Consider the following 10,421-nt stretch of genomic DNA (forward strand, 5'->3'; position numbering starts at 1 on the left):
GTTCAGTAAAATGTCCATATGTATGCACGATGCTAGTTCTAGTAGCATTTTTTCACATTACTTATTAGTTTGTTCACTTACACAAAAGTTTCTGGCAAAAAAAGATGGCACTCCTCGGATCCAAAATAAGTGTTGCGGTTTTAAATTGGGATTAGTTTGAAACCGCGACACTTATTGTAGATCGAAGGTAGTAATAAGTTATAATTTCACGCATGAAAACGCACTTTCTAACCATTTAACAAAAGTTTTCATAGAACAATTCATATTTATGGCATTATTGTTCAATTCGACCAAGAGAGAAAAGAAGAAGTGGAAGCAGTAGCCCCGTGCGTTATTGGGCCGACAATCACATAACACTGTCGAAAAGAGGGAGTGAAGGGATCGATAATCCTACACCTACGAAGGTTTACGTTACATAACCTTCCACCCCCCCTCCTCCCCAATTTCAGTGGGGGTGGTCCCCCAATCCTCCAAATCAGCAATCCAAAATATCACTTGGATAAACGCAACAACTCAGGTATATAAAGTACTCACTAGTTATAGAAATTAATACACAACCATGTATAGGAAGAAATTGATTCTTAATCATAAAATGCTTGCACAAGTAGTTGTATCAAATCCAAATCTTTACAGATTTTCAATAAAACAAAGGTCAACTAATTGACAAGTTCCCCTTGGGGGGATTCCTAGCTGGCATCATGGGGAGCGTCTCAGCGCTGGCGCATGTCATGTGTTGGGCGCTCTCGCGGGATCACACTTTTTCTTCTGCACGCATTTTTAGGTTTTACCCGATTTTTTCAGGGTTTTGGATTTGCTTGGTTTTTCCTAAGTTTCCCTGAAAAAATAATTATAAGTTTTTCTCGCGTCAAGCACACTATATGAAAAAGCACATGTGTACTTCACGATGAAGCACAACTGTGCTTTTCAAAAAGTGAAAAGCGCATCTTTGATTCCCCAAAAGTGAAAGCACGAGTGCTCTTCGCAAAAAGTGAAAAGCGCAATTGTGTGTTCGGGTTTTTTGGTTTCAATTTTTTTGTTACCGGTTTTTTCCTGTTTCCAGTTTTTATAGATTTTTTCGAGAGAGAAAACACTCGTCTATACCTACTACCATGAGATCTAGTTTTGAAGATCTCGATGTGAAAAACCCAACAGTGAGAGCGGTTCGTGATTTGGACACATGGTTTAAGAGATGAAACATTTTGAAAAAATGAACCTATGAAAAAGCCCAAAATTTCAGGTTGTGACAAGTGTCGCACATATGCAGTCGACCACTTGTCGCCACCAGAAAGTTTTTTTTGTTGCGAAAACCACCAAAGAAGGTTTGGTGTGAATGTACAACAATTAGTGAGCACCATAATGAACAAGTTCTCTGAAACTACGCGTCACACTCGTGCGCGCAAGGCAGCAGCAGCGACGGCTCGTTCCCCAACAACAACAACAACAATGGCCTGCTGCGGACGCGCTCCCACAAAGACGTGCGTGTTGGCCCGCATGCAGTGCGCCGGCAGCGACAAAGCCGAGGTCTGCTTTGAGGGGCGTCGCCGCGCCGGGCGATCTCGGCTACGTGAGCTTCGAGGACATGGTCCTCTTCGAGGCGTTCCGGGAGGGCAATGTCCGCTAGTCGGAGTCGGGGGCCGTGACGACGGCTTCGCGTATGTACACGCGCGTCGCCCACCGGCACTATCGTCGCCATGCATAGGTTTGTGAAGAAGTTCGTCTGCCCTTGCTTGGCCTTCGTCGCCAGAGCCTTCGGCTGCATACCAGGAGTGCCGGCGCATTGATCTGTAAATAGAGATAATGTTTACTTGACCATGCAATAAATTGTTCTTAGATTCACTAATAATTCTACGAATTTAGTTAGCGACGTAGTTAGCTGTTTGAACCCGTTGTAGATTCTCTTGGAATCATTCAGGATTTTTCTCTCCTGAAGATCCTAGCCAGCTTGTTAGAGAGTCTGTTTTTTTTCCTTGGTACGTGGCTACCCCTTCAATTGTCAATTGCAGTAAAAAAATGTCCGCTGGATGTGGCAGATTAATATCTTCTGTTGTACTGCGTAAAAAATAAATAATCATCTTGCAGTAGCGAAGCGGCGAGTTTTTCCTTTTTGTCCACAAATGGAGTTTTTAGCACCATGACACCAAACAGATTGACGCCCACTTGGCCATACCAATTCGAAGAATTCTAGTACACTAGATGCTCATGTAACCCAGATTTTTATCCACTTACAAAATTTGTTTATTTCCTCGAGCACTAAAATGTTAATGCATATGTTACTTATTTTTTGTTCACCAACTTAATAAATATTATTCACCTTTTTTTTACGGGTATAAATATTATTCACCTTGTTCAATAAGATGTCCACATGTATGTATGCACGATGCTAGTTGTAGTGTCATATTTTTTTCACGTTACTTATTAGTTTGTTCACTTGCGCAAAAGTTTTCGGCAAAAAATGGCAATAAGTTCTAATTTCACACGTGGAAACACACTTTCTAACAATTTAACAGAAGTTTCCATAGAACAGCTCACTATGGAATTCTTGTTCAATTCGACCCAAGAAAGAAAACAAGAGGAGGAAGTGGAGCTAGTAGCCCATACGTTATTGGACCGACAATCTCATAACACTATTGGAAAGAGAGAGTGAAGGGAAAGGGTGACCCAAATAAGTGAAGGACAACCCTAAAAAATAAATAAATAAGTGGAGGACTATTTTTGGAAGCATTTTAGAGCAACAATTTTGTTCCTTCTCATACCTCCACGAATGCTATTCCATCACAAAAAGATGCATGCAGATGAAACATTCACCAATGCTTACCATCTTTTCCTGATCTTCCTATCCACCCGAGTGCATGTGATCTTGGATGAAAAGAGCACTTTTGAAAAGTAGTCGACGAGTCTCAACTAGTTTCCTCTTTATTCTAGACCATCCTTCTAGGTCTCTTGGGTACCGTACGCCGCCGCCTCCTAGCCCCTATGCCTACCATGGTTATATTCTGCTCCTACTCGCGGCTTATTCTCAATGTTCATCTCGTCAATGATCATGACCTCAAGGTGTTGCTTAAAAAATGCGGTATTAGTGGCCTTAACCATGTTTCGATGGACATTGTATGCACATCAAGTTGCAAAGATAGAGTACATTGCCTACAAATTGCGGTCAAAATAGTTGGCGACAATGACCACGTGGCATGAAAGTACAAGTACTCATTTCTAAAGACATCATAAATTACATATAATTCAGTGACTTTCTAGAATTAATTTTTTTTAGGCTTCTAGAATTAGATAGCACTCTTTTTACATTATTATAGATCACATTTTTTATAGAGCACAAATGATAATTTTTTTTGAGCAAAATAGAGCACAAATGATCTGTTGCCCAATATTAGGAAGGGAAAGGCTGTTATTTTGTGGGACATTTGGGCTGAGATCCAGCAACATCCAAAGCCCAAGCCCTCTCCCCCACACAACGAGAGAAGTGGCGGTCTCGTCCACCAGCTCCACCACCACCGGCGAGCGATGTCGGCGGCGCCGCGGCGGGGAAGGGGAAGGCGAGCGGCGGCAAGCGGGGCGGAGCCAAGGGCTCAGACGACGCGCCCCCGGTCGGACAAGAGGCGGCGCGACATGGACGACTCCGACCCCGAGATCGAGCTCGATAGGTGCCTCCCCTCCCCTCCGGCCCTCCCCCTCCCTCCCTCCCCAGCTATTCGCGCCGCTGCTCTGCGCTCCGCGCGTCCCGCTCGCGGCGTTGCTCGAATGGATCTGAAGTCCTGGACCTGCTGCGTGCCCTGAGTCTGAACCTTCTGCATGCCCAGTATCCGAACCTGCTGTATGCACTGTATCTCAACCTGAAGTATGCACTGTATCTGAATTTAGGCTTCAGGAGTCTGTAACTGCATGTGAACTACTCCCTCCGTTCCTAAATATAAGTCCTTGTAGAGATTCCGTTATGAACTACATACGAATGTATATAGATGCATTTTATGTGTGGATTCATTCATTTTGCTCCGTATGTAGTCCACCTAGTAAAATCTCTACAAAGACTTACATTTAGGAACAGAGGGAGTAGGAATTACCAGTGTAATGTTGTTTGTGATTGGAGTAGCAGGTACCAATGCGATGACAGGGCTTAGAAGTGTTGCACGCACCATTTGGTTTAACACGATTTAGCCACCTTGTTCAGAGTGAAACATAGCTAGTTTTTTTTTATCGAATATATGCATCACATCCACCTCCCCATTTTGTGCGTGCCTCACTCTCACAATAGCCTGCAAACACTTGGGGGCCATGTTAGTGTTTCTGTTTACTGCATTGCATTTAGATATTGGAAATCTATGTTTGCATCACCAAAGTAGCAGGACAGCACACCGGTGTGGTCAGGTTGTTTGTGACTGCTTAGGTCTTGTTTGTGATTTCATGCCAGTACATCATAGACTTGCAAGCGACACTTTAGGCACTTTGCAATCTTGTGGCAGTTGATATAATAAACTTATGGGAGATTTGTTCCCTTCAATGGTAAGATTTTGGAATTAAGAGTGCTATCAGTGCTTCTAGCCTGCTGTATGCCTGTACCTGAATTTAGGTTCCAGAAGTCTGTAATTGGATGAGAATTAGGATTTACGAGTTTTATGTTGCTTATGAATGTTCGAGTGCCCATATGATGACTGTAGTGGGTATGGTAGATGCAACGATATGACTTGAAAGTGCTGCATGCACCGATTCGCTTAAGACGATTTATCCTCCTTCTTTGTGGAACTATAGCTAGTTTTTTTGATCGAATATATGCATCCACCTTCCGATTTTGTCCTTGGCTCACTCTCACGGTAGCCTACAAAGACTTGGGGTTATGTTAGTGTTTCTGTTTACTGTATTGCATTTATATATTGGAAATCTATGTTCGCATCGCCAAAGTAGCAGGATCGCATACCATGGTTGTCAGGTTGTTTGTGACTGTTTAGGTCTTGTATGTAATTTCGCACCAGTAGATCATAAACTTGTAAGAGATATTTTAGGCACTTAGCAATGTTGTGGCAGTTGGTCATAAACTTATGGGAGATTTGTTCCCTTCAAAGGTAGGAGTTTGGAGTTATGAGTGTTATCAGTGCTTTTAGCCTGCTGTATGCCTGTATCTGAATTTAGGTTCAAGAAGTCTGTAATTGGATGAAAACTAGGATTTATGAGTGTCATGTTGTTTGTGAATTTTCGGGTGCCCATCTGATGATTGGAGTAAGTGGTTACGTATTAATGCAACGATAGGACTTGGGAGTGTTGCGTGCACTTATTGGTTTTAACACAATTTAGCGCAACGGAAAAGGCAAATTAGAACAGTATATGCTTCCATCTTCCCATTTTTGTCCTGGCTTACTCACATAGCCTGCAAAGACTTCGGAGTCATGTTACTGTTTCTACCTGCCGTGTTGCATTTAAACATTGGGAAATCTGTGGTCACCAAATTAGCAGGGCAGCATACCATGGTTTCCATATTGGTCTTGTATGTAGTATTGCACCAGTAGACCATAAATTTATAAGAGCCATTTTAGGCACTCTATAATGCTGTGGCAGTTGATCATAAACTTAATAGGAAGCATAGCATGCATGACCATTCTGATATGAAGGATGGATTCATATGATGAATTGATGACATCTCAGTGTGCATATTCAGTGGCTCGATGCTTTGAGCCTTTCCTGTCTGACAAAGGTCCCAAGTTATATCTATTGCACACTTTTCAGCTGCTGGCAGAATTTACTTTACTAACTTTCAGCGTTGCAACAGAGATTCAATCTATGGTACAGGACACCAAGACAAAGTTTGAGAAGGAAAGGTGAATAACCGAACTGTTTCACTTGCCTTAATTTTCTGTGTGTAGGAATACAAATTTCTGCTATCCTTTTTATAGTGAAGATTTGTTATGTTCCTTTTTACTCATTGCTTCAACATGAACACATACAGAAGCTAGTTATTGATAATAAAAACTGTCAATGTTCATTGAAATGTACTCTAAATCCTGACAAATGTTACTGATTGCCAGACTGTTCTTAAAGCTCTAACGAAGGCTTCCAAAGAGGTTTTGGACTCCTATTGATACAATGATGTACATCTAGTTATATAATATTGTTATAGTTTGCTTACCAGCTTTAATTATTTATTTATTATTTGTTTATTATTTGTTTCAAATAATTAAGCGCAATGCAGTGTGAAGGTTCATTGAAGACCGAGTACACCAAGTTTCAAGCCACTCATGACAAGTTCTGCACTTCTGCCTAGACAAGGCTGCACACACACAAAATTTCAAAGGTGTGCCAAATGGGCATCGCTACCACATTATCATAAGTCTATGGCATATATATGCTCTACATTTTACGATAAATACATATATATGTGTAGAACATAGTCTGCTCTTGTGCTAGCTTTTGACCCTGGAAGAACAATAGCTGCATCATGTCGAATTATAAGCATATTTGTGTATAACAAATGTGTTTATTATCTGCCCTGACACATGTAGGAGAACTATATTGCCAAACAGTATCCAAAGAAAACCATGTCCTTGTTAACCTTTAAAGCTGGTTGAACTTTGTGCACAGTTTATGAATAATTGTGCTACTGGCTATTAATTACGCTTATTTATTTATTTATTATTTGTTTCAAAGGATGATCCAATATCTTCAGGTCATATATAGTTGTGCATAATGAGACCTGAATTTGTGTTTTCCTGCCACATAATGGATCATCTCTGTTGTTGACTACTTACTTATCCAGATGTCGTGTTCTGCAGATCTTTTCTCAAAGTTTGAGGTTGAAAAGGAGAAATTGATAGTTCAGTATGAACTGCAAAGCAAGTAGATGCTTACACCACTTACCCGTGCTGTTACTTGTCTTATAAACAGTTCTTGTGTGTCGAAGATTCATTGCTCTTATTGAACTACTACCTGTTTAACAGGGAAGAAGGAGAGGACTTCTAGTATTTCTGATCTTGAGAAAACAGTTTTCAGAGAAGCTAGCAGATGCAGACGAATCTCTGAAGAAGTTGAAGCAGGTCTGTTCAGGCACCCTACAGCGTTGCTTGAACTGCCTTTCTTGTCTTGTAACCACATCGCTTTAACAGAGTTCGATGCGTATCGGTACCATGTAATTCTGTCTCTTCGACAAGTAACCCTGTGTTTGTGTCTCTTGCAGGGTGACAAATCCATCAATTGTTTTCACAAGTCGCTTCACAAGTCCTTTGCCTCATTCCTGGGCCCCGACGAGGAGGAGGACTGATAAGGCTCTTGCCAGATGGCCTGTCTTTCAGATCGATGTGGATAGTGGTGTGGTTTTGAAGAACAGAGATGATGGACAGCACAGGGGAAAGATTGAGTAGGTTCTGTAGGATTTGTTAGCTTCTTAACTCGCAGGGCTCATACGGTTTCGGTGTTGTACTGTTGTGGTTTCTGTCTTTCAGATTCGACGTGGATAGTAGTATATGGTTCTGAAGAACAGAGAGGATGCACAACATAGGGGAAATAGAGTAGGTTCCGTAGGATTTTTGATAGAGGCAAAGGTGTCCCGTCTTTCGATGAGATGGTGGATTTCGCTTTGGTGGAAGTCGACTTTGACGATCCGACTACGAACGTGCGAGGACGTTGCGCCTTAGCAATCGCTAAATTGGTCCAGTATGTATAGCAGCAGGGGCTGTGGGTGTAACAATTGTATTGATGTCCTCATCAATTTTGATATCTTCACTCGCACGGTTCATGTGATTTTGGTTTTGGTTTCGGCTTCAGTCTGCAGTGTATAGCCGGGTTGCTTTCTCTCATGGGCAGTAGTAAACTTCTGGCCGACCTCTTCATGTTTTGCAACATGTAAATTCTCTAGCAGCCTTCCCCATGCCTGGTCCAACAACATTCAGCAAGGAACATATAGTCCTATACATACATATATCAAGCAATTATATAATCTTGGCACTCCTCGTTTCTGTAGCACCTGTTGTTTGCCACTGAAATAGCATCACCGACGTCACCCTTAGCTGCAACTGTAGGAGGCGGAATCCACCTGGATGGGCTCGAGGTTCTCACTAGTGGCTGCTTATAGGTGATTGAACATCTTCTTCTAAAAAAAAGGTGATTGAACATCTTACAGCCCCCTCATAAATTTCTGCATGAACTCGCATGTAGCAAACGGACTTTAGAATTTGTCCTCTCATAGCACATCTCTCTTAGCCTTCCAGATTGCCCACAAACTTTTGCCAAACACCACGTGAACACCTTAACTTTGGCTGGAATATTGTGCTTCCACATCTTGGTCCATGCTTTCACTTCCTTCTTCGGATTAGAATCCCCCGGTCTATCATCTAGCCAAGCATCTCTTCTATTTTTTTGTAGGGATCAGCATGCGACAAAGTGGAAGGAACTGAAACCTCCCCCGATTTCTGTCGGTTTGCATGAATTTCGTCCGGTCTATTTAAACCTTGTTTGAAAATTATGCGGATAGCATTGGATGAGTGTCTCTCACATTCGTGTTCGTGGACTGGTTCCCCCGTTTGTGGATGGACACGGGAGGAAATTTGAGGGTCAGCGTTGGAGATGCTGTAATCACCATGTGGTTTTTCCGGATGTCTCCAACATAATGTAAATACTTGAATTCTTCATTTCTTCTTATGAGTAGGCAACACTCATGCCAGATTGATCCTAACAAAGTTGGTAATTGCTACTCCCTTCGTTCATAAATATAATATGGCCACTTTTTATTCGATTCAGATGTATATGGACGCATTTTAGTGTGCTTGTTCACTCATTTTAATTCATATGTAGTTCATACTGAAATATCCAAAACATCTTATATTTATGAATGAAGGTAGTAATATCGTCCACCACCATGTGATTCATGTGGTAAGCAATCCAACTATTCAAAAAGTAGTAATATCGTCCACGGTTATGCCCAAAAGGAAAAAAAGAAACATGGAGAAGACAAAAGATACTTTTTAATGTTTTATTAGGATGTTTTAAAATGCCTAAAATTGAGAAATACTCGGTTGGAACCATGGGAATGCTCACCCGCAAAAAAAAAGAAACCATGGGAATGCATGGTTCAAACTAAAAATATTTCACTCTTTATATTTCATGTCTTAGTTATTTGATTGTTCAATAACTTCTATAAGGCACAATCATTTTTCTAAATTTCATGTTTCTTCTAAATTTGCTCTTTTTAATGTATGTTCTGATTAAAAATGTATTTAAAAATACAATTTCTGTGGCTAGTAAATTCGATTTGCCATGTAGTTTTTGGATTTTTTAATGTTTTTCCTTCTTACTACTTTAGTATTCGGATAAACTTCCTCCCGCCCCTCCCATTTCCCTGATTATTTTGCACTACGAGCGTGAAACTGCACACCATTTATTCGCAAAAAAAAAACTGCACACCATTAATCCATCGACAAAACTGCTAAGGATAATTTGGTTGGATCGATGCCTCTCAGCAATATGTTAACCGCACGAGATTACTTTGGCAGTGAGACATCATCACAGGTCACCAAGACAGGAGTATAACCCAGCTTAACCCTTTGCCGTGGGCAATATCCCTACTTCTGCTTATATTAGATTGATCTCCAAATAGGGTACAATAGATCTTCATCCTCCTCCGTGTCGGTGGTGCTGGACTCAAAAGCCATCGACAAAAACCACTTTCAGCTAGGCAAAGGGCAAAGTAAAAGAATTTGACACCATGAGAGACCAATAGTACTGGGTTGTGGGTAAATATTTTGACAATGGGAGAAGCAAACATGCATACACGCACCTCCCTAAGCGGGTGCCCTATCTCTAGTCCTACGACATCTCACTATATGGTACTCCCTATGTAAACTAATATAAGAGCGTTTAGATCACTAAAATAGTAATTTAAACGCCCTTATATAGTTTATGGAGGGAGTAGCTACTACCTTCTTTTATAAATATACTCATTTTTAAAACTCACCATATATACACGTTTTTCGTTTAACAACTCCATGTGATATGAACACAATCCTTCCAAATGTTAATGAAACGTGTATATATATGAGTGCTAGCAGTTCTACTTCAGCCGTACGTACGTAGGACGTGCTGTCTCATGCATGCCCATGCATGCATGAATTAATTGCAGCACCCTCTTTTGGCATCCTTCATATTTTGTGACATTGTGTACAATTTGTCGTGGAGCTGCCGCATGGTCATATTTTTGCATCATGTCTACTCCGTCTGTTCGAAAATACTTGTCATCAAAATGGATAAAAAGAGATGTATCTAGAACTAAAATACATCTATATACATCCCCCTTTATCCATTTTGATGACAAGTATTTCCGGACGGAGGGAGTACTATGTAAGATGGCTAGGTTTGAGAGAGAGAGAGAGAGAGAGAGAGAGAGAGAGAGAGAGAGAGAGAGAGAGAGAGAGAGAGAGAGAGAGAGAGAGAGAGAG

At 41.1% G+C, this 10,421-nt stretch overlaps 1 pseudogene; it reads left to right on the top strand.

Moving 5' to 3' along the window:
- The first annotated feature begins 3,424 nt into the window (after positions 1–3,424).
- LOC123114205 (uncharacterized) lies at positions 3,425–7,797 on the top strand (annotated as a pseudogene).
- The last annotated feature ends 2,624 nt before the right edge of the window (positions 7,798–10,421 follow it).

This window comes from Triticum aestivum, chromosome 5B (genome assembly GCF_018294505.1).
Source record: "Triticum aestivum cultivar Chinese Spring chromosome 5B, IWGSC CS RefSeq v2.1, whole genome shotgun sequence".
Classification (NCBI taxonomy): Eukaryota; Viridiplantae; Streptophyta; class Magnoliopsida; order Poales; family Poaceae; genus Triticum; species Triticum aestivum.